General features: G+C 48.2%; 1 long non-coding RNA gene across 1 annotated transcript in view; it reads right to left on the bottom strand.

Moving 5' to 3' along the window:
• Positions 1 to 2074: 2074 nt before the first annotated feature.
• The window catches only part of LOC143769213 (uncharacterized), a 43561-nt gene continuing 22403 nt past the window's right edge, over positions 2075 to 23232 (bottom strand). Inside the window, exon 3 of the long non-coding RNA XR_013214270.1 lies at positions 2075 to 3456. This is a non-coding gene — a long non-coding RNA (uncharacterized LOC143769213). The remainder of the gene's footprint in view (positions 3457 to 23232) is intronic.

Below are 23232 nucleotides of genomic sequence, written 5' to 3'. Positions count from 1 at the left end.
AAAACGCATGCGTTTTTATAGAAAAAACCCAGAAAACAGACTGAAAAGCCACCCACCACCAAGGTGATAAAAGGGATCCAAACCCTAACCCTAACTCTACCCCTAACCTCACCCCTAACCGTTTAATGAACATTTTCTGACAGTCATAGTGCCACGTATTTAAGTGCCACGTATTTAAGTGCCACGTACCACGTATTTCAGTGCCACGTATTTCAGTGCAACGTACCACGTATTTCAGTGCCACGTATTTCAGTGCCACGTACCACGTATTTCAGTGCCACGTATTTCAGTGCCACGTACTTCAGTGCCACGTACCACATATTTCAGTGCCACGTACCACGTATTTCAGTGCCACGTACCACATATTTCAGTGCCACGTATTTCAGTGCCACGTACCACGTATTTCAGTGCCACGTATTTCAGTGCCACGTACCACGTATTTCAGTGCCACGTACTTCAGTGCCACGTATTTCAGTGCCACATATTTCAGTGCCACGTACCACGTATTTCAGTGCCACGTATTTCAGTGCCACGTACCACGTATTTCAGTGCCACGTATTTCAGTGCCACGTATTTCAGTGCCACGTACCACGTATTTCAGTGCCACGTACCACGTATTTCAGTGCCACGTACCACATAGTTCAGTGCCACGTACCACGTATTTCAGTGCCACGTATTTCAGTGCCACGTACCACGTATTTCAGTGCCACGTATTTCAGTGCCACGTATTTCAGTGCCACGTATTTCAGTGCCACGTACCACGTATTTCAGTGCCACGTATTTCAGTGCCACGTATTTCAGTGCCACGTACCACGTATTTCAGTGCCACGTATTTCAGTGCCACGTATTTCAGTGCCACGTATTTCAGTGCCACGTACCACGTATTTCAGTGCCACGTATTTCAGTGCCACGTACCACGTATTTCAGTGCCACGTATTTCAGTGCCACGTATTTCAGTGCCACGTACCACGTATTTCAGTGCCACGTACTTCAGTGCCACGTATTTCAGTGCCACGTATTTCAGTTACGTTTAGGGGTTAGGGTTAGGGTTACGGTGACCAGGACATTCTTCTAATAAAAAGTTACCCCTAACCCTAACCCTAGTTAATTCTACTATTAGTGGATTTTCTAGTTGATTTTTTCATGGGAAAAAAAAAAAACGCATGCGTCTAAAAAACGCGGCGTTTTGCCGCGATTACATGCGTTTTTTCACACATGCGTTTTTTAAAAAACGCATGCAGATAAAAACGCAAGTGTGAAACCAGCCTTACATGCGTTTTTTCACCACATGCGTTTTTTTTAAAAACGCTGCAGATCAAAATGCAAGTGTGAAACCAGCCTTACCCTGAAAGAGACTCATGATTGTGTCCTCTGCCACTTTGACCCAGTCAGGCTCGTCAAAAATAAGTCCTAAGGTCTCAAAGAACTTATTAACAGACATGCGTTCAGGTGCAGTAACAGGTAAAGAGAAAGGCCACAATTGAGGTCCCTCCCAAAGTAAAGAAATGATTATCCCCACTCGCTGACTCTCATCTCCAGAAGATCGGGGTCTAAGAGAAAACAACAACTTGCAGTTCTCCTTGAACATATGGAACTTCTCCTTTTCCCGTGAGAAGGTATCTGGGAGCCTGACTGTAGGTTCAGGAGAGTGCAATGAAGCATCAACAATGTCAGAGTTCTTACAAAACTCTTACAAAAGATCCCTGAAAAGACCTTACTGTGTCAGAAAGCTCTTTTTTCAGTTGGTTATGAGACGTGGTCAAGGCCCTATATTCCTCAGGCAGATCCTGCATCATTTGTGGCAAACTAGCCATTTAATCCGCCAAGGTACAGAGCGGATCCATAGAAAGCAGAGTAGAGAGAAAAAAACTGTTTCCGGTCAGTTATAATGTCATGCTGCTGCAATGCAGGTAGATCGACAACCAAAAGATGAGTACAAAATACTCACAGACCACTACAATACTCCAAAATCTAAAATCAATAAAGTTTATTGAACATTAATTATTAAAAAATTACATCATATCATATGAGGATCTCAGATGATCAAGCAAAAAATTCATGTGCAGTGGTGGTAAGACATATAGCATTGTATCATATACGTATGTTACTCTACTCCCACATAAGCTTCACTTCACAATGCAGGTAGGTGCAGGCTTCGTTAGATGGCAATAGAGAGGAAGCAGGTCTGCACCTAAACAGAGCTAACCTGCAGTGCAACAGTGAGGCTACCAAAGGTGGCAGCAGAATAGTCAAAACAAGCAGGGTCAAATCCTAGACTGTAGCACAGTACAAAAGGAATAAGCAAACTCGCGGTCAGAGACAAACCAGGGGGTCAGTAATTCAGGAGCGGATAAGCCAAAAGACAAATGACAGAAACAGGTCAGGATACACGCCAATTCAAAACCAGGGAGTCTGCACACTAAAGGGAAACACTGAGTCAAGACGGGAACAGGGGAAAACAGAGACACGGGTTCAGACAGCAAATGCAACAGGACAAATCGGAGCAATCAGAGTCAGCTTACAGCAGCATTAGGCAGAAACTATAACTGACGTGATCTGCAGGACACAGCGAGGCTAAATAGCAAACCTGAGACCAGACAGAGGCTGAGAAAAGTTAATCCCTGACATGATCAGACCGGAAAAGGGGAGACAGGACTCAAAACACAGTCTGCATTATAACAATACTGATGGCATTGGTTACAGGAGAATTTCTAAACTACTGGAGGTTCCAGTGAACACTGTATGAGGTAAATTGCAAGGTCGATTGTTTTAAAAAGCAATTTTACCCATGGATAACACCTCTTTAAGTTTCACTCCTGTTCGGTCGTCTCTTTGATTTCGGCTTACAAATACTGATGAAACACCGAACCAAAAAACTGATGTGAATAAATTCTTCAGTGTTTCACCTCCACACATTTCATCCATACTCTTGCACCACCATTATTGCCATGCATATTCCATTACATTTTCAGTTCCAGGAATTTTTTTACTATGATGTTAAAGGGAAGCTATCATAAGAAAATGACCAATTGTTAAAATCGTGTTTTTGTGTTACAAGTCTAGATTTTAAAATTTTGGTTAATATTTTATAGCTTGCTGTGAATATGATTTAAACAATTTATATATATACATACAGCTTTAATATCTGTGTGTTTTTGTATGCTCAGTATAAGTTTTGCTTTTAAAAGAAATAAGACAGGATACAGGTTTGCTGATTGTGAGAAACAGCTTAAGCTGTGCGTTATGGAACGGCTATCATATATTCTCCTTTACTCACATTAGATATAACCATTTCCTTAGATTTCACAAGACTTGTGTAATGTAAGAAGCAAGAGAACCCATTGTCTTATAGTAAACTGATTCAAGGTTTAGAACCACCACATAGGCAGAAATTATTTCCATCTCCATTATTTCCATTTCCATCCATCAAAGCAGAAGGTGGCTACTTTGAAGAACCTAGAATATAAGACATAATTTCAGTTGTTTCACACTTTTTTGTTAAGTATATAATTCCACATGTGTTAATTCATAGTTTTGATGCCTTCAGTGTGAATGTACAATTTTCATAGTCATGAAAATACAGAAAAATCTTTAAATGAGAAGGTGTGTCCAAACTTTTGGTCTATACTGTATATGTAGGGAAAATAATGTGTATACTCGAGTATAAGCTGACCCAAGTATAAGCTGAGGCACCTAATTTTGCCACGAAATACTGGGAAAGCTTATTGACTTGAGTATAAGCCGGGTATGCATTGTCTGATCATCCCCATCCTGGTATGCATGGCTCCCCATTACTGTCATTGCATGCATGGCTCCCCCGTCCCTTTCATTGTCTGCATGGCTCCCCTGTCCCTATCGTATGCATGGCTCCCCCATCCCTGTCATTGTATGCATGGTTCCCCCATCCCTGTCATTGTAAGCATGGCCCCCCGACGCTGTCCTGGTATGCATGGCTCCCATCCCTGTCATTGTATGCATGGCTCCCCCGTCCCTGTCATTGTATGCATGGCTCCCCTGTCCCTGTCATTGTATGCATGGCTCCCCATCCCTGTCATTGTATGCATGGCTCTCCTGTCCCTGTCATTGTATGCGTGGCTCCCCCATCCCTGTCATTGTATGCATGGTTCTCCCATCCCTGTCATTGTATGCATGGCCCCCCGACGCTGTCCTGGTATGCATAGCTCCCATCCCTGTCATTGTATGCATGGCTCCCCATTAGTGTTGAGCGATACCTTCCGATATCGGAAAGTATCGGTATCGGAAAGTATCGGCCGATACCGTCAAAGTATCGGATCTCGCCGATTCCGATACCCGATCCCAATGCAAGTCAATGGGACGAAAATATCGGAATTAAAATAAACCCTTTCTTTCCTTGTAGGTTCATTCTACATGAAGGAAAACAACTAAGAATAATGTAGGATGTATTGGGGGAGGTGGCGGAGACATTAAAGGCATAGAGGTTTAGCCCAATCAAATAGAATAGCAGGAATTTTAATTTTTTTTAAAGACGTTCGGAGTTACAAAGATATTGACTATGTTAAGATTTTTTTTATTTTGTCAGATATTGATGTTTCACTACTTCCACGCCCTTCACCCTCTTTTTTACTTCTCCCACACTTTCTTCTTCATCATCATCAGCATCTTTGACATCAACTTCTTCTTCACCTTATTCATCTTCTTCATCTTCTACCTATAATTTTTTTTTTTTACATTGTTCATATTCTTTTTATTTAACTATTATTCTTCTTCATATTCAACTTCTTCATCATATTCTTATTTGTGACAGGCATTCCCGTAGTTGTTATCTATAAAAGTTTGAAGATTACACCTTCCGTTCTGCCTGTCACAAAAGAGTTACATTTGTCTGCGTTCAGTTTGGCCTGCAGCATCAGGCTTTATCCAAGGGCACCACGAGGAGGAACGGACTCACCCCCATACACTGCTTAGTCTTCTTCTGCTTATAATTTAGATAATATCTTTTGCTCTGATATTTAGTGTTATGCTTAATGTTCTTCTGCTCTTTGTTCTGCAGCCTCTTGTTCTTCTGCTTCTCGGTCTCCCATGTCGTCGTCGTCTCCAGGGTCATCGTCTCCAGGGTCGTCGTCATCTCAGTGGTTGTCGTCTCTGGTGTCGTCGTCATCTTAGGGGTGGTCTTCCGGGTCGTCGTCTTTAGGGTCTTGAACTTGGAAATGTAGCAGAAGGTACAAGAAGGCTGAGAAAATGCCGAGAAACAGCTGATGGAACTGGAACTCGGATGGCTACCCGAAGGTCCAAGAGCCAATGGAACTACCGAGGACCAGCTGACGTTACTGGAACCCGGTTACTAAGCAGGAGGTACCCGTGCCTGAAAGCACTACCAAGGACCACCTGACGTTGGTGGAACTCGGATACCCAGAGGGAGGCACCTAAGCCAAAGGCTCTGCCCGGAACCAGCTGACGGTACTGGAACCAGGATGGGGAGCAGAAGGTACAAGAGCAAAAGACACTGCCGAGAACCAGCTGACGGTACTGGAACCCGGATGGGTAGCCGAAGGTCCAAGAGCCAATGGAACTACCGAGGACCAGCTGACGTTACTGGAACCCGGTTACTAAGCAGGAGGTACCCGTGCCTGAAAGCACTACCAAGGACCACCTGACGTTGGTGGAACTCGGATACCCAGAGGGAGGCACCTAAGCCAAAGGCTCTGCCCTAAACCAGCTGACGGTGCTGGAACCAGGATGGGGACCTATTCAAGCTTGTCTTCCTAGAGCCCCAACTAGCGGTGTTGGAGCAAAGGGTCAGCAGGGGGAGCAGAGTGTAGGCCGAAGCCTGCACTGGAGGCATTTGTAGGTCTGTTGTGTCTGCGTGGCGTTTGCAGGACACGTTGCCGGCTACACAGCAGGGGAACAGCTGGCGGTGCTGAACCCCATTGACACATTGGCGGGTGTTTTTCTCTTTGCAACCAGCACTTCGGGGCACCAACTGGTGGTGTTAGAGCCCAGGCTCTGCAGGGGGAGCAGAGTGTAGGCCGAAGCCTAATTGAACCAATTTTAAAGGTAATCTTTAACCCCCCCTCAGGTGTTACAAACTAGAAGAGCCACACCTTATGCAGCAGTAGTGCTGCACAAGTCAAAGGTTGCTCTTTTAATTTTGTTCCTTGCACAAGCTGAATGAAACACGTACAACATTTTGGCCCTTATACAGCGCAGCACAGCTGGCAAAAATACCACCTTGGTGCTTGGCGCGGCCTCCTGAGCATCGCATTTTGCTGTACAGGAGTCTGCGTTGTTGCGTTATCCCTTGGCCATGCGCTGCCCGTCTTCTGACATCATTTCATGTCGGCTGGTGCGGTTCGCGATGCCCATGAATCCCAGCCCCGCAGTGCCTTTACAGTGTTTCACACTGCGGGGCTGGGATTCATGGCCTGGCGCAGTACATATGTTCGCCTCTCGCTCGTGTCCTTACACCTGCTACAGAATATGCGGCGTCAGCTGATCCCTTATCGCATGCCACGGCCATGAAGCCGCACAGTCTGAAGAAGGCGGAAGGAGCTGAGTGACAGCCTGGCGAAGATATGCACTGCTCATGCCCGTCAATCACACCCTCGCAGTCAAAATAAATAAGACACCGAGGGGCGTTGTGCCGGGCAGGGCGGCCGCAGAGGCACAGCCAGCCAAACAATGATGTCAGAAGAAGGGCTGTGCTACCAAGGGGGTTGTTGCGTGTCATTACAAAGGAAAGTCACACCTCAGGGACGTTTTAATGGTCTCAGGGGACACATTGTAGACGTGTTCTGTTCCACATGTGCAAGGAGAATAAGTTTATGAGCCACCTTGCACACATGCAGCATTACTGCTGTACAAGGTGGCTGTAAAACACACAAACACCTGGGGGAGGGGGGAAAGGTTCCCTTCAATTTCAGTTTTTGTGTCTGCGTGGCTTTTGCAGGATACGATGCCGGCTACACAGCAGGGGAACAGCTGGCGGTATTGAACCCCACTGACACATTGGCTGGTGTCTTGCTCTGTGCAGCTAGCACTTCGGGGCACCAACTGGCGGTGTTAGACCCAGGGTCAGCAGGAGGAGAGGGAGCAGAGTGTAGGCCGAATCCTGCACTGGCGGCAGCTTTGTGTCTGCGTGGCTTTTGCAGGACACGATGCCGGCTACACAGCAGGGGAACAGCTGGCGGTACTGAACCCCACTGACACATTGGCTGGTGTTTTGCTCGGTGCAGCTAGCACGTCGGGGCACCAACTGGCGGTGTTAGAGCCCAGGGTCAGCAGGAGGAGAGGGAGCAGAGTGTAGGCCGAAGCCTGCACTGGCGGCAGCTTTGTGTCTGCGTGGCTTTTGCAGGACATGTTGCCGGCTACACAGCAGGGGAACAGCTGGCGGTGCTGAACCCCACTGACACATTGGCGGGTGTTTTGCTCTGTGCAGCTAGCACTTCCGGGCGCCAACTGGTGGTGTTAGAGCCCAGGGTCAGCAGGAGGAGCAGAGTGTAGGCCGAAGCCTGCACTGGAGCAAGTTGAAAGGGAACCTTTAACCCCCCCCAAGGCGTTTGTAGCTGAAAGAGCCATCTTGTACAGCACTAATGCTGAAAAAGGTAAACTTAGCTCTTTTAATTATGGTCCTTGCAAATGCTGAACTTGACACTTCTGAAATGTGTCCCCTCACACCGTTAAACCGTCCGGTAGGGGGAACTTTCATTTGTCATGTGACGCAGCACAGCCGTCATTCTTACCCCCTTGGCGCCGTGCGCCGCCTCCTCAGCGTTGTTTGAATCTGTCCCGGAGCCTGCGCTGTTATGTTAGCCGTTGGCCATGCACACATTTTGCGCTGCCCGTCTTCTGACATCATTTGGTGTCAGTCTGGCTGCGCCTGTGCGGCCGCGCTGGCCGAGAGCCCGCCTCGCAGTGTCGTCTAATGTAATCCCACCGCGGGCCTGGGATCCGTGGCCATGCGCAGTGCATATCCTCGCCTCTCACTCCCCTCCCTACGGCTTCTTCAGACTGTGCGGCGTCACGGCCGTGGCTTGCTATTAGGGATCAGCTGACGGCGCACAGTCTGAAGAAGGCATAGGGAGATGAGTGAGAGGCGGAGGTTAAGATATGCACTGCGCATGTCCATGGATCACAGGCCCGCAGTGGGATTAAATCAGAAGACACTACGAGGCGGGATCCCGTCCAGCGCGGCCGCACAGGCGCAGCCAGAATGACACCAAATAATGTCAGAAGACGGGCAGCGCAAAATGTGTACATGGCCAAGGGCTAACATAACAGCGCAGGCTCCGGGACAGATTCAAACAACGCTGAGGAGGCGGCACACGGCGCCAAGGGGGTAGGAATGACGGCTGTGCTGCGTCACATGACAAATGAAAGTTCCACCTACCGGACGGTTTAACGGTGTGAGGGGACACATTTCATAAGTGTTAGGTTCAGCATGTGCAAGGAGCACCACGAAAAGAGGCACTTTTTCCTTTTGCATCATTACTGCTGCACAAGGTGGCTCTTTCAGTAAGAAACGCCTGGGGGGGGACAGGTTCCCTTAAATTTAAGTTGTTGTGCCTGCGTGGCGGTCGCATGACACGTTGCCGTATACACAGCAGGGGAGCAGCAGGCATTACTGAACCCCACTAACACATTGGCGAGGTGTTTGGCTCTGTGCGGACAGCACTTCCGGACAACAACTAGCGGTGTTTTGGTGCCCATGGACAGCAGGAGGAGGAGGTGGAGGAGATAGGAGAGATTGCCACACACACAGCTGGGGAACAGCTGACGTTACTGAACCCCAATAACAGAGGAGCGACTGTTGACTGTGCGGACAGCACTGCCAGGCAACAACTAGCGGTGTTGGAGCCCAGGGACAGCAGGAGGAGGAGGTGGAGGAGATAGGAGGGATTGCCACACACACAGCTGGGGAACAGCTGACGTTACTGAACCCCAATAACATAGGAGCGACTGTTGACTGTGCGGACAGCACTACCAGGCAACAACTAGCGGTGTTGGAGCCCAGGGACAGCAGGAGGAGGAGGTGGAGGAGATAGGAGGGATGGCCACACACACAGCTGGGGAACAGCTGACGTTACTGAACCCCAATAACAGAGGAGCGACTGTTGACTGTGCGGACAGCACTACCAGGCAACAACTAGCGGTGTTGGAGCCCAGGGACAGCAGGAGGAGGAGGTGGAGGAGATAGGAGGGATTGCCACACACACAGCTGGGGAACAGCTGACGTTACTGAACCCCAATAACAGAGGAGCGACTGTTGACTGTGCGGAAAGCACTTCCAGGCAACAACTAGCGGTGTTGGAGCCCAGGGACAGCAGGAGGAGGAGGTGGAGGAGATAGGAGGGATGGCCACACACACAGCCGGGGAACAGCTGACGTTACTGAACCCCAATAACACGGCAGCAAGTGTTGACTGTGCGGACAGCACTTCCAGGCAACAACTAGCGGTGATGAAGCCCAGGGAGGAGGAGCAGAAGAACACAGTGTAGGCCGAAGCCTGATTGGAGAAAGTCGAAAGGGAACCTTTAACCCCCCCAAGGCATTTGTAGCTGAAAGAGCCAGCTTGTGCAGTACAAAGGATGCAAAAGGAAAAGGTGGCTCTTTTCATTATGCTCCTTGCAAACACAGAACTAAACACTTATAAAATGTGTCCCCTGATACCGTGAGACCGTCCCGGAGGTGGGACTTTCCTTCGTAATATGACGCAGCACAGCCGTCATTCCTACCCCCTTGGTGCCGTGCGCCGCCTCCTCAGCGTTGTTTGATTCCGTCCCGGAGCCTGCACTGTTATGTTATCCCTTGGCCAGGCACACTTAGCGCTGCCCATCTTCTGACATCATTTGGTGTCAGTCTGGCTGCGCCTGTGCGGCCGCGCTGGCCGAGAGTCCGCCTCGCAGTGTCGTCTAATGTAATCCCACCGCGGGCCTGGGATCCGTGGCCATGCGCAGTGCATATCCTCGCCTCTCACTCCCCTCCCTCCGGCTTCTTCAGACTGTGCGGTGTCACGGCCGTGGCATGCTATTAGGGATCAGCTGACGGCGCACAGTCTGAAGAAGGCGAAGGGAGATGAGTGAGAGGCGGAGGTTAAGATATGCACTGCGCATGTCCATGGATCCCAGGCCCGCAGTGTGATTAAATCAAAAGTCACTGCGAGGCAGGATCTCGGCCAGCGCGGACGCACAGGCGCAGTCAGCCTGACACCAAATGATGTCAGAAGAGGGGCAGCGCTAAGTGTATCCAGTGGATACTGTAGACAGTCACCTAATTATTTAATCAGGAAGAGGAGTGGTAAATTCCTGCGAGATCCAGGCCTGGTTCATTTTCAGGAAAGTAAGCCAGTCAACGTTATCGGAGGATAGTCGCATGCGACGGTCAGTTAGTACCCCACCTGCAGCACTAAAGACGCGTTCCGATAATACACTAGCCGCAGGGCAAGCCAGCACCTCCAATGCATACTGGCTTAGCTCTGGCCATGTATCCAGCTTTGAGACCCAAAACTTGAAAGGGGAAGAGCCGTCTGGGAGTACAGCAAGAGGGCAAGACATGTAGTCTGACACCATCTGACGGAACCGTTGCCTCCTTCTGACTGGAGCCGTCTGTGATGGTGTAGACTTTTGTGGCGGGCACACAAAACTGTGCCACAGTTGGGCCATACTGGTCTTGCCTTGGGCAGAGGCACTGCTTCTGCTCCCTCTTTGTGCAGAGCCTCCTCCACTGCCTGGACGCACTGAGCTGCTTTGTAATGCACTAGCAGCACTTCTCTCAGTTGGACTGGAGAAGATGATGGAATTCACCAGTGTGTCTTGGTACTCCCGCATTTTTCGCTCCCGGTTCAACGGTGTGATGAGGCTTTCTACGTTGTCCCGGTAGCGAGGATCGAGGAGGGTGAACACCCAATAATCAGACATGTTGAGAATGTGGGCGATGCGGCGGTCGTTTCTCAGGCACTGCAGCATGTAATCCACCATGTGCTGCAGACTGCCAACTGCCCAAGAAACGCTGTCCCCTGCTTGAGGCGTGATCTCTGCCCGCTCGTCATCACCCCACCCTCGCCTGTACACACTGACTACTGGACAATTGTGTAACTCCCTCCTCTGGATGGATGTCTTCCTCCTCCATTGACTCCTCCTCATCCTCCTCACAAAGTGTCCCCTGCCTACGCGTTTGTGAGGAACCACGTGGCGCTGACTGTCCAGAAGATGATGGAAATGGTGAATCCTCATCCTCTACCTCTTCCACAACATCATCCCTTAGCGCTTGCAGTGATTTTTCAAGCAGGCAGATAAGGGGGACAGTCATGCTGACTAGTGCATCATCTGCACTCGCCATCCACGTGGAATAATCGAAGGGACGCAAAACCTGGCAGACGTCCTTCATAGTGGCCCACTCTGTGGTTGTGAAGTCTGAACGGCGCGGAGTGCGACTTCTTTGCGCCTGATGCAGCTGGTACTCCATTACTGCTTGCTGCTGCTCACACAACCGCTCCAACATATGTAACGTGGAATTCCACCTGGTAGGTAGGTCATATATGATGCGATGTTCCGGAAGGCGGAATCGGCGCTGCAGAGCCGCAATGCGCGATTTTGCCGTGCTGGAACGCTGCAAGTGAGCACACTCTAGGCGGACCTTGTGCAGCAGTGCATCAAGATTCGGATAGTCCCTCAAAAAACTCTGCACGACCAAATTGAGCACATGTGCCAGACATGGGATGTGAGTGAGGATGCCGAGGCCCAGAGCTGCCACCAGATTTCAGCCATTATCACACACTACCATGCCTGGCTGGAGATTCGCTGCCACAAACCACACATCGCTCTCCTGCTTGATGGCATTCCAGAGCTCCTGCGCTCTGTGGCTTTGATTCCCCAAAGAAATTAATTTCAAGACGGCCTGTTGACGTTTGTCCACGGCTGTGCTCATGTCGGTCGTAACAGGTAAACGTTAACGGGTCCATGTGGAGGTGGACTGTGACGTCTCCTGCAGCGATGATTCTGAGGAACTTGTGTAAGAGGAGGAGTCAATGCGTACAGACTGGATTCCTGCAATCCTTGGAGTGGGCAGGACACGTCCTGCGCCACTCGCACGATCTGTACCCGGCTCAACAACAATAACCCAATGGGCAGTGAGGGAAAGGTATCGCCCCTGTCCATGTTGACTGGTCCACGCATCGGTGGTGAGGTGGACCTTGCTACTGACGGCGTTCAGTAGCGCGTGTTTTATGTGTCCCTCCACATGCTTGTGCAGGGCAGGGATGGCTTGCCTGCTGAAATAAAAGCGGCTGGGCACATTGTACTGTGGGACTGCCAATGACATCAAGTCACGGAAGCTGTCAGTCTCCACCAGCCTGAATGACAGCATTTCCAGTGACAGAAGTTTGGCAATGCCTGCAGTCAGAGCCTGTGCTCGTGGGTGGTTTGATGAGAAAGGCCGCCTTTTCTCCCATGCTTGTACTACCGATGGCTGTAGACTGGGCTGGGAGTGTGAGGATATCTGGGAACGTGGTGCTGCGGGTGGAATTACAGTGGGTCTCTGGACAACAGGGCCAGAGGTTCTTCCACGGCGATCCTGGGAGGAAGCCGAACCAGCTGCGTGTGAGCTGGAGGAAGAGGCAACACGAGCTGAAGAGGTGGTAGCTGCCGCTGTTGGTTGGCCTAACTCTTCAGTGTGTTTCTGTAACTCCGCCGCGTGCCTGTTCTGCACATGTTTCCACATGTTGGAGGTATTGAGGTATTGCTGATATTTCTCCCTCTTTTGACTTTGTGATGACACACCTTGCATTTGACATAGCAAATGTCATCTGCAACTGTGTCAAAAAAGGACCAGGCACTGCAAGTCTTGGGAGCGCCCTTTTTGGCTTTTGGAAGAGACACGCTCCTGTTGTGAAATTGGATTTTGGGCTCCCCCGGTGGCCACTGGTGGAATTGAACTTGTGTGCATCATCCCCTCTGTTCACCTGTTCCCATCAGGATGTGGGAGTCGCTATTTAACCTTGCTCCTCTGTCACTTCCATGCCGGTCAACATTGTAATCAGAAGCCTTTCTGTGCATGTTCCTGCTACCAGACAACTTCCAGCTAAGTCGGACTTTTGTCCTTGTTTGTTTTTTGCATTTTGTTCCAGTTCACAGCTGCAGTTTCGTTTCTGTGTCTGGAAAGCTCTTGTGATCTGAAATTGCCACTCTGATGTTATGAGTTAATACTAGAGTCTTAAAGTAATTTCAGGATGGTGTATTGATAGGGTTTTCAGCTGACCATGAAAGTACCCTTTCTGTCTTCCTGCTATCTAGTAAGCGGACCTCGATTTTGCTAAACCTATTTTCATACTACGTTTGTCATTTTCATCTTAAATCACCGCCAATATATGTGGGGGCCTCTGTCTGCCTTTCGGGGAAATTTCTCTAGAGGTGAGCCAGGACTATATTTTCCTCTGCCAGGATTAGTTAGTCCTCCGGCCGGCGCTGGGCGTCTAGGGATAAAACGCAGGCTACGCTACCCGGCTACTGTTAGTTGTGCGGCAGGTTTAGTTCATGGTCAGTTTAAGTTTCCATCCTTCCAAGAGCTAGTTCCTATGTATGCTGGGCTATGTTCTCTTGCCATTGAGAACCATAACAGTTTGACCGGCCTCAAAGGGTTAAATTAATTGGCAGAGAAAGGAGAGAAAAAAGAAGTCTGCTGAAAAATTTTTTTTATTTTTTTTCCTTCAGTTCTGAGTGTGCTTTCAATTGAATCACTTGCAAGTCTGCCTATATTGCAGCCTTCCTCTCTCTCTCTCCTTCTAATCCTGGAATGGCTCTGTGTTCACTTGTTTAAAATGGATATTCAGAGTTTAGCTGCAGGTTTGAATAATCTCACCACGAAAGTTCAAAATTTACAAGATTTTGTTGTTCATGTTCCTATATCTGAACCTAGAATTCCTTTGCCTGAATTTTTCTCGGGGAATAGATCTTGCTTTCAAAATTTCAAAAATAATTGCAAGTTGTTTTTGTCCCTGAAATCTCGCTCTGCTGGAGATCCTGCTCAGCAGGTCAGGATTGTGATTTCCTTGCTCCGGGGCGACCCTCAAGATTGGGCTTTTGCATTGGCTCCAGGGGATCCTGCGTTGCTCAATGTGGATGCGTTTTTTCTGGCCTTGGGGTTGCTTTATGAGGAACCTCATTTAGAGCTTCAGGCGGAAAAAGCCTTGATGTCCCTATCTCAGGGGCAAGATGAAGTTGAAATATACTGCCAAAAATTCCGTAAATGGTCTGTGCTTACTCAGTGGAATGAGTGCGCCCTGGCGGCGAATTTCAGAGAGGGTCTCTCTGATGCCGTTAAGGATGTTATGGTGGGGTTCCCTGTGCCTGCGGGTCTGAATGAGTCCATGACAATGGCTATCCAGATCGATAGACGTCTGCGGGAGCGCAAACCTGTGCACCATTTGGCGGTGTCTACTGAGAAGACGCCAGAGAATATGCAATGTGATAGAATTCTGTCCAGAAGCGAACGGCAGAATTTTAGACGAAAAAATGGGTTGTGCTTTTATTGTGGTGATTCAACTCATGTTATATCAGCATGCTCTAAGCGTACTAAGAAGCTTGATAAGTCAGTTTCAATTGGCACTTTTCAGTCTAAGTTTATTCTATCTGTGACCCTGATTTGTTCTTTATCATCTATTACCGCGGATGCCTATGTCGACTCTGGCGCCGCTTTGAGTCTTATGGATTGGTCCTTTGCCAAACGCTGTGGGTATGATTTAGAGCCTCTTGAAACTCCTATACCTCTGAAGGGGATTGACTCCACCCCATTGGCTAGTAATAAACCACAATACTGGACACAAGTAACTATGCGAATTAATCCGGATCATCAGGAGATTATTCGCTTTCTTGTGCTGTATAATCTACATGATGTGTTGGTGCTTGGATTGCCATGGCTGCAATCTCATAACCCAGTCCTCGACTGGAACGCTATGTCTGTGTTAAGCTGGGGATGTAAGGGGATGCATGGGGACGTACCTTTGGTTTCCATTTCGTCATCTATTCCCTCTGAGATTCCTGAATTCTTGTCTGACTATCGTGACGTTTTTGAAGAACCTAAGCTTGGTTCATTACCTCCGCACCGGGAGTGCGATTGTGCCATAGATTTGATTCCGGGTAGTAAATACCCTAAGGGTCGTTTATTTAATCTGTCTGTGCCTGAACATGCTGCTATGCGAGAATATATAAAGGAGTCCTTGGAAAAGGGACATATTCGTCCTTCGTCATCTCCCTTAGGAGCCGGTTTTTTCTTTGTGTCTAAGAAAGATGGCTCTTTGAGGCCGTGTATTGATTATCGGCTTTTGAATAAAATCACGGTTAAATATCAATATCCGTTGCCACTGCTGACTGATTTGTTTGCTCGCATAAAGGGGGCCAAGTGGTTCTCTAAGATAGATCTCCGTGGGGCGTATAATTTGGTGCGAATTAAGCAGGGGGATGAGTGGAAAACCGCATTTAATACGCCCGAGGGCCACTTTGAGTATTTGGTGATGCCTTTTGGCCTTTCAAATGCCCCTTCAGTCTTTCAGTCCTTTATGCATGACATTTTCCGTGATTATTTGGATAAATTTATGATCGTGTATCTGGATGATATTCTGATTTTTTCGGATGACTGGGACTCTCATGTCCAGCAGGTCAGGAGGGTTTTTCAGGTTTTGCGGTCTAATTCCTTGTGTGTGAAGGGTTCTAAGTGCGTTTTTGGGGTTCAAAAGATTTCCTTCTTGGGATACATTTTTTCCCCCTCTTCCATCGAGATGGATCCTGTCAAGGTTCGGGCTATTTGTGATTGGACGCAACCCTCTTCTCTTAAGAGTCTTCAGAAATTTTTGGGCTTTGCTAACTTTTATCGTCGATTTATTGCTGGTTTTTCTGATGTTGTTAAACCATTGACTGATTTGACTAAGAAGGGTGCTGATGTTGCTGATTGGTCCCCTGCTGCTGTGGAGGCCTTTCGGGAGCTTAAGCGCCGCTTTTCTTCCGCCCCTGTGTTGCGTCAGCCTGATGTTGCTCTTCCTTTTCAGGTTGAGGTCGACGCTTCTGAAATCGGAGCTGGGGCGGTTTTGTCGCAAAGAAGTTCCGACTGCTCCGTGATGAAACCTTGTGCTTTTTTTTCTCGTAAATTTTCGCCCGCCGAGCGGAATTATGATATTGGGAATCGGGAGCTTTTGGCCATGAAGTGGGCTTTTGAGGAGTGGCGTCATTGGCTTGAGGGGGCTAGACATCAGGTGGTGGTATTGACCGACCACAAAAATTTAATTTATCTTGAGTCCGCCAGACGCCTGAATCCTAGACAGGCGCGCTGGTCGTTGTTTTTCTCTCGGTTTAATTTTGTGGTGTCATACCTACCGGGTTCTAAGAATGTTAAGGCGGATGCCCTTTCTAGGAGTTTTGAGCCTGACTCCCCTGGTAATTCTGAACCTACAGGTATCCTTAAGGATGGAGTGATATTGTCTGCCGTTTCTCCAGACCTGCGGCGGGCCTTGCAGGATTTTCAGGCGGATAGACCTGATCGTTGCCCACCTGGTAGACTGTTTGTTCCTGATGATTGGACCAGTAAAGTCATTTCTGAGGTTCATTCTTCTGCGTTGGCAGGTCATCCTGGAATCTTTGGTACCAGGGATTTGGTGGCAAGGTCCTTCTGGTGGCCTTCCCTGTCACGAGATGTACGAGGCTTTGTGCAGTCTTGTGACGTTTGTGCTCGGGCCAAGCCTTGTTGTTCTCGGGCTAGTGGATTGTTGTTGCCCTTGCCTATCCCGAAGAGGCCTTGGACGCACATCTCGATGGATTTTATTTCGGATCTTCCTGTTTCTCAGAAGATGTCTGTCATCTGGGTGGTGTGTGACCGTTTCTCTAAGATGGTCCATTTGGTTCCCCTGCCTAAGTTGCCTTCTTCTTCCGAGTTGGTTCCTCTGTTTTTTCAAAATGTGGTTCGTTTGCATGGTATTCCGGAGAATATCGTTTCTGACAGAGGAACCCAATTCGTGTCTAGATTTTGGCGGGCATTCTGTGCTAGGATGGGCATAGATTTGTCTTTCTCGTCTGCTTTCCATCCTCAGACTAATGGCCAGACCGAGCGGACGAATCAGACTTTGGAGACATATTTGAGGTGTTTTGTGTCTGCAGATCAGGATGATTGGGTTGCTTTTTTGCCTTTAGCGGAGTTTGCCCTCAATAATCGGGCCAGCTCTGCCACCTTGGTGTCTCCTTTTTTCTGTAATTCGGGGTTTCATCCTCGATTTTCCTCCGGTCAGGTGGAATCTTCGGATTGTCCTGGAGTGGATGCTGTGGTGGAGAGGTTGCATCAGATTTGGGGGCAGGTGGTGGACAATTTGAAGTTGTCCCAGGAGAAGACTCAGCTTTTTGCCAACCGCCGGCGTCGGGTTGGTCCTCGGCTTTGTGTCGGGGACTTGGTGTGGTTGTCTTCTCGTTTTGTCCCTATGAGGGTTTCTTCTCCTAAGTTTAAGCCTCGGTTCATCGGCCCGTACAAGATATTGGAGATTCTTAACCCTGTGTCCTTCCGTTTGGACCTCCCTGCATCTTTTTCTATTCATAATGTTTTTCATCGGTCATTGTTGCGCAGGTATGAGGTACCGGTTGTGCCTTCCGTTGAGCCTCCTGCTCCGGTGTTGGTTGAGGGCGAGTTGGAGTACGTTGTGGAAAAAATCTTGGACTCCCGTGTTTCCAGACGGAAACTCCAGTATCTGGTCAAATGGAAGGGATACGGTCAGGAGGATAATTCTTGGGTGACTGCCTCTGATGTTCATGCCTCCGATCTGGTCCGTGCCTTTCATAGGGCTCATCCTGATCGCCCTGGTGGTTCTGGTGAGGGTTCGGTGCCCCCTCCTTGAGGGGGGGGTACTGTTGTGAAATTGGATTTTGGGCTCCCCCGGTGGCCACTGGTGGAATTGAACTTGTGTGCATCATCCCCTCTGTTCACCTGTTCCCATCAGGATGTGGGAGTCGCTATTTAACCTTGCTCCTCTGTCACTTCCATGCCGGTCAACATTGTAATCAGAAGCCTTTCTGTGCATGTTCCTGCTACCAGACAACTTCCAGCTAAGTCGGACTTTTGTCCTTGTTTGTTTTTTGCATTTTGTTCCAGTTCACAGCTGCAGTTTCGTTTCTGTGTCTGGAAAGCTCTTGTGATCTGAAATTGCCACTCTGATGTTATGAGTTAATACTAGAGTCTTAAAGTAATTTCAGGATGGTGTATTGATAGGGTTTTCAGCTGACCATGAAAGTACCCTTTCTGTCTTCCTGCTATCTAGTAAGCGGACCTCGATTTTGCTAAACCTATTTTCATACTACGTTTGTCATTTTCATCTTAAATCACCGCCAATATATGTGGGGGCCTCTGTCTGCCTTTCAGGGAAATTTCTCTAGAGGTGAGCCAGGACTATATTTTCCTCTGCCAGGATTAGTTAGTCCTCCGGCCGGCGCTGGGCGTCTAGGGATAAAACGCAGGCTACGCTACCCGGCTACTGTTAGTTGTGCGGCAGGTTTAGTTCATGGTCAGTTTAAGTTTCCATCCTTCCAAGAGCTAGTTCCTATGTATGCTGGGCTATGTTCTCTTGCCATTGAGAACCATAACACTCTCCTAACGGCTGCCAAAGTGGAGGCTACAGGATCCGCAGTCTTCCCCCTCCCTCTCCCTCTTTGTCCCGTTTGGGGAATCTCTTCCTCAGAGCTGCTCCCACCACCTTCCTGTCCCTCACGCCACGATGGGTCAAGGACCTCATCATCTACACTACCCTCTGCCACCAACTGCTCCTCCTGGGTAGTCTCAGCAGCAGAGCACGCACCAGAAAGTGGCACTTGAGTGTCATCAGCGGATGCGTTCTGCGGTGTGGTGACCGGAGGCACTGGCCCACCTGCCTCTACAGACTCAGAGAGAAAAAGCTGTTGGGCATCACTGCACACTGCCTCTTCTTCCATTTCTCCAATGCTACATGGCTGGCCCCCTGTTTCCAAGCCAAGAGATTCAGAGAACAGAAGTAGAGACGGCTCCTGTCCTGGGCTCTCTGTCTGCCTGGGCAATTTGGCAGGTGGTGAAGAGACAGATGGGTGCTCTCCAGTGCTCTGTGTCTGAGAGGATGTGGCACTAATTGAAGTCGATGCGTTAGCTGCCATCCATCTGACAACGGCTTCAATTTGGTCTTCACGCAGCAGCGGTGTACGGCGCTCTCCGACAAAGCTGCGCATGAAGGACTCTTCCCTGCTGAAACTGGGTGATGATGAGTCACCGGTGACCGCAGCAGGCACAGAATCCCCACGTCCTCTCTGCCTTCTTCATCTTGGTTGACTGATAAAGATAAGCAGAAAAGTACTAACGGCTTTGTGTGCTTATTCCTGAACAGCTCCTAACAGGTATAAGAAACAATGATTTTCTAAAGTGTGGACTAGACTTTAATATCAGCTAATGTGGCCTACACAACTGTAAAGTGGTGTGTTTGGTGAACTTTATTATTTATTTATTTTTTGGGGGCTGAACTGACAACAGGGCAAGCTGCAGTCACACGGAGACCGTGCAGACAGCCGTAAACGGCGCTGCAAGGCCCCAAAAACCTCCTCTACGTTATCCTATGTAGTGTTTTTCCACAATTTAGCTGGATACGGGTGGAAAGACACTAATAGGAATTTTTTGAAAAAATGTGCAGCAGCCTGCACTACTTAGAAAAAAGGAAATTGGATTTTACGGTATGACGCAGTGATTTACCCTGAGCTGGATACAACCGGCTATGGCTGCACACAGACTACAGGGCGAGCTGCAGTCACACGGAGACCGTGCAGACAGCCGTAAACGGCGCTGCAAGGCCCAAAAACACTCCTCTACGTTATCCTATCTAGTGTTTTTTCCACAATTTAGCTGGATACGGGTGGAAAGACACTAATAGGAATTATTAGAAAAAATGTGCAGCAGCCTGCACTACTTAGAAAAAAGGAAATTGGATTTTACGGTATGACGCAGTGATTTACCCTGAGCTGGATACAACTGGCTATGGCTGCACACAGACTACAGGGCGAGCTGCAGTCACACGGAGACCGTGCAGACAGCCGTAAACGGCGCTGCAAGGCCCAAAAACACTCCTCTACGTTATCCTATCTAGTGTTTTTTCCACAATTTAGCTGGATACGGGTGGAAAGACACTAATAGGAATTATTAGAAAAAATGTGCAGCAGCCTGCACTACTTAGAAAAAAGGAAATTGGATTTTACGGTATGACGCAGTGATTTACCCTGAGCTGGATACAACTGGCTATGGCTGCACACAGACTACAGGGCGAGCTGCAGTCACACGGAGACCGTGCAGACAGCCGTAAACGGCGCTGCAAGGCCCAAAAACACTCCTCTACGTTATCCTATCTAGTGTTTTTCCACAATTTAGCTGGATACGGGTGGAAAGACACTAATAGGAATTATTAGAAAAAATGTGCAGCAGCCTGCACTACTTGAAAAAGAAAAGAAAAAATAGAACAGTATGAGGCAGTGAACCACCCTCCCTGAACTGAATACAACCAGCTATGGCCTATGGCTGCACACAGACTAGAGAGTGGGCTGCACACACACACACACACACACACACACACACACACACACACAGACCTTGCAGATCGCTGTGAAAACAGCGCTGCAAGGCAAAAGCAAGGTTATTAGTAGGTGAACACAGCGGTTGCTAAATTAGCCTTGGAAAAGAACAATAAAGCAAATTGCTATCTCAACTGGCCCTCAGTCAGCAAACAGCATCCTGTCACTAACTGAATTCACAGCAGATTGAGCGCAAAATGGCGCCAGCGACTTTTAAACTGCAGCATGACATCATTTCAGCAGCCAATCACAGCCTTGCCAGTAGTTTCATGCCCACCATGCTGAACAGGATGTGCCCACACTCAGAATCATTCCTCATTGGCTGAATTCGTGCAGTTTGAATCCTGGGAACTTCCGATTCCGGTATCTGATACGCGGCAAGTATCGGATCTCGGTATCGGAATTCCGATACCGCAAGTATCGGCCGATACCCGATACTTGCGGTATCGGAATGCTCAACACTACTCCCCATCCCTGTCATTATATGCATGGCTTCCCCGTTCCTGTCATTGTATGTATGGCTCCTCTGTCCCTGTCATTGTATGCATGGCTCCCCTGTCCCTGTCATTGTATGCATGGCTCCCCATCCCTGTCCTTGTATGCATGGCTCTCCTGTCCCTGTCATTGTATGCGTGGCTCCCCCATCCCTTTCATTGTATGCATGGTTCTCCCATCCCTGTCATTGTATGCATGGCTCCCCCGATGCTGTCCTGGTATACATGGCTCCTTATCCCCTATCCTTGTATGCATGGCTCCCCCGTCCCTGTCATTGTATGCATGGCTCCCCCATTCCTGTCATTGTATGTATGGCTCCTCCGTCCCTGTCATTGTATGCCTGGCTCCCCCGTCCTGTCCTTGTATGCCTGGCTCCTTATTCCCTATACTTGTATGTATGGATATTTACCCCCTCTCCTTGTATGCATGATTTCTGTTAAAAAAAACAGAAAAACATCCTATTCACCTGCCTGCGCTCCCTTGGTGGCACTGCATCTCATTCGTTCCGGCGCCAGCAGCTCTTCCTTCCGAGCGATCACGTGGCCCCGCTCTTTAAGGTAATGAATATGCACTCTATGCTTATGGGATTGGAGAGGCATGCATATTCATTACCTTAATGAGCGGTGCCACGTGATCGTTCGACCTGAAGAGCTCCTGGCACCAGAATGAACGAGATGCAGTGCCAGCAAGGGACGCGCCGAAAGGTGAGTAGGATATGTACTGGAAGCTGGCGGCTGCGGCTGGCACTGTGCGCAATTACAGCAGCTGCACAGACTTTAGCCACAGTCGCCGGCTCCTGCCACTGTGACCCGCTGCTCTGCCTCTCCCCCTCCCCCGCCAGCCCTCTGGGACAATTGACTTGTGTATAAGGTGGGGCATTTTCAGCACAAAAAAAAGTGCTGAAAAACTCGGCTTATATACAAGTCTATACGCTAAGTATTTGATACACTGCAGATTTTGCAACTGTTCTCACCTACAAAGAATGGAGAGGTCTGTAATTTTTATTATAGGTACACTACAACTTTGAGAGACAGAATCTAAAAATAAAATCACAAAAACCACAGCGTATGATTTTTACATAATTAATTTGCATTTTATTACATGGAATAAGTATTTGATACAATAGAAAAACAGAAATATTTGGTACAGAAATCTTTGTTAGCATTTACAGAGGACAGATATTTCCAGTAGTTCTTGACCAAGTTTGCACACACTGCAGCAGGGATTTTGGTCCACTCCTCCATACAGATCTTCTCCTTTATATATATATATATATATATATATATATATATATATATATATATATATATATATATATATATATATATATATATATATATATATATATATATATATATATAATATATACAGGTCCTTCTCAAAAAATTAGCATATAGTGTTAAATTTCATTATTTACCATAATGTAATGATTACAATTAAACTTTCATATATTATAGATTCATTATCCACCAACTGAAATTTGTCAGGTCTTTTATTGTTTTAATACTGATGATTTTGGCATACAACTCCTGATAACCCAAAAAACCTGTCTCAATAAATTAGCATATCAAGAAAAGGTTCTCTAAACGACCTATTACCCTAATCTTCTGAATCAACTAATTAACTCTAAACACATGCAAAAGATACCTGAGGCTTTTAAAAACTCCCTGCCTGGTTCATTACTCAAAACCCCCATCATGGGTAAGACTAGCGACCTGACAGATGTCAAGAAGGCCATCATTGACACCCTCAAGCAAGAGGGTAAGACCCAGAAAGAAATTTCTCAACAAATAGGCTGTTCCCAGAGTGCTGTATCAAGGCACCTCAATGGTAAGTCTGTTGGAAGGAAACAATGTGGAGAAGGACCGATTCCAGACCTTGGGGAACCTGAGGAAGCAGTGGACTGAGTCTGGTGTGGAAACTGTTATGACCCCAGTGGACAGGGTGTCAGAGGAACGTGTAAGTCTGCGAGATTCAAAAATCCAGCTCATAGGGCTGTGGTAACTGGGTTGACCAAATAGCTACTCCTAACGCCAACACTAGAAGTAGCCGGGGATCATGCCTACGGTGATCGCTAGATGACTCGCGCTAGCCGGAGAATCTAACTACCCCTAGGAGAAGAAAACAAGACCTCTCTTGCCTCCAGAGAAAGGGACCC

Source organism: Ranitomeya variabilis, chromosome 4 (assembly GCF_051348905.1).
Source record: "Ranitomeya variabilis isolate aRanVar5 chromosome 4, aRanVar5.hap1, whole genome shotgun sequence".
Classification (NCBI taxonomy): Eukaryota; Metazoa; Chordata; class Amphibia; order Anura; family Dendrobatidae; genus Ranitomeya; species Ranitomeya variabilis.
Note: the sequence above shows the minus strand (reverse complement) of the source record. Positions and strands in the feature narration are given on the sequence as shown.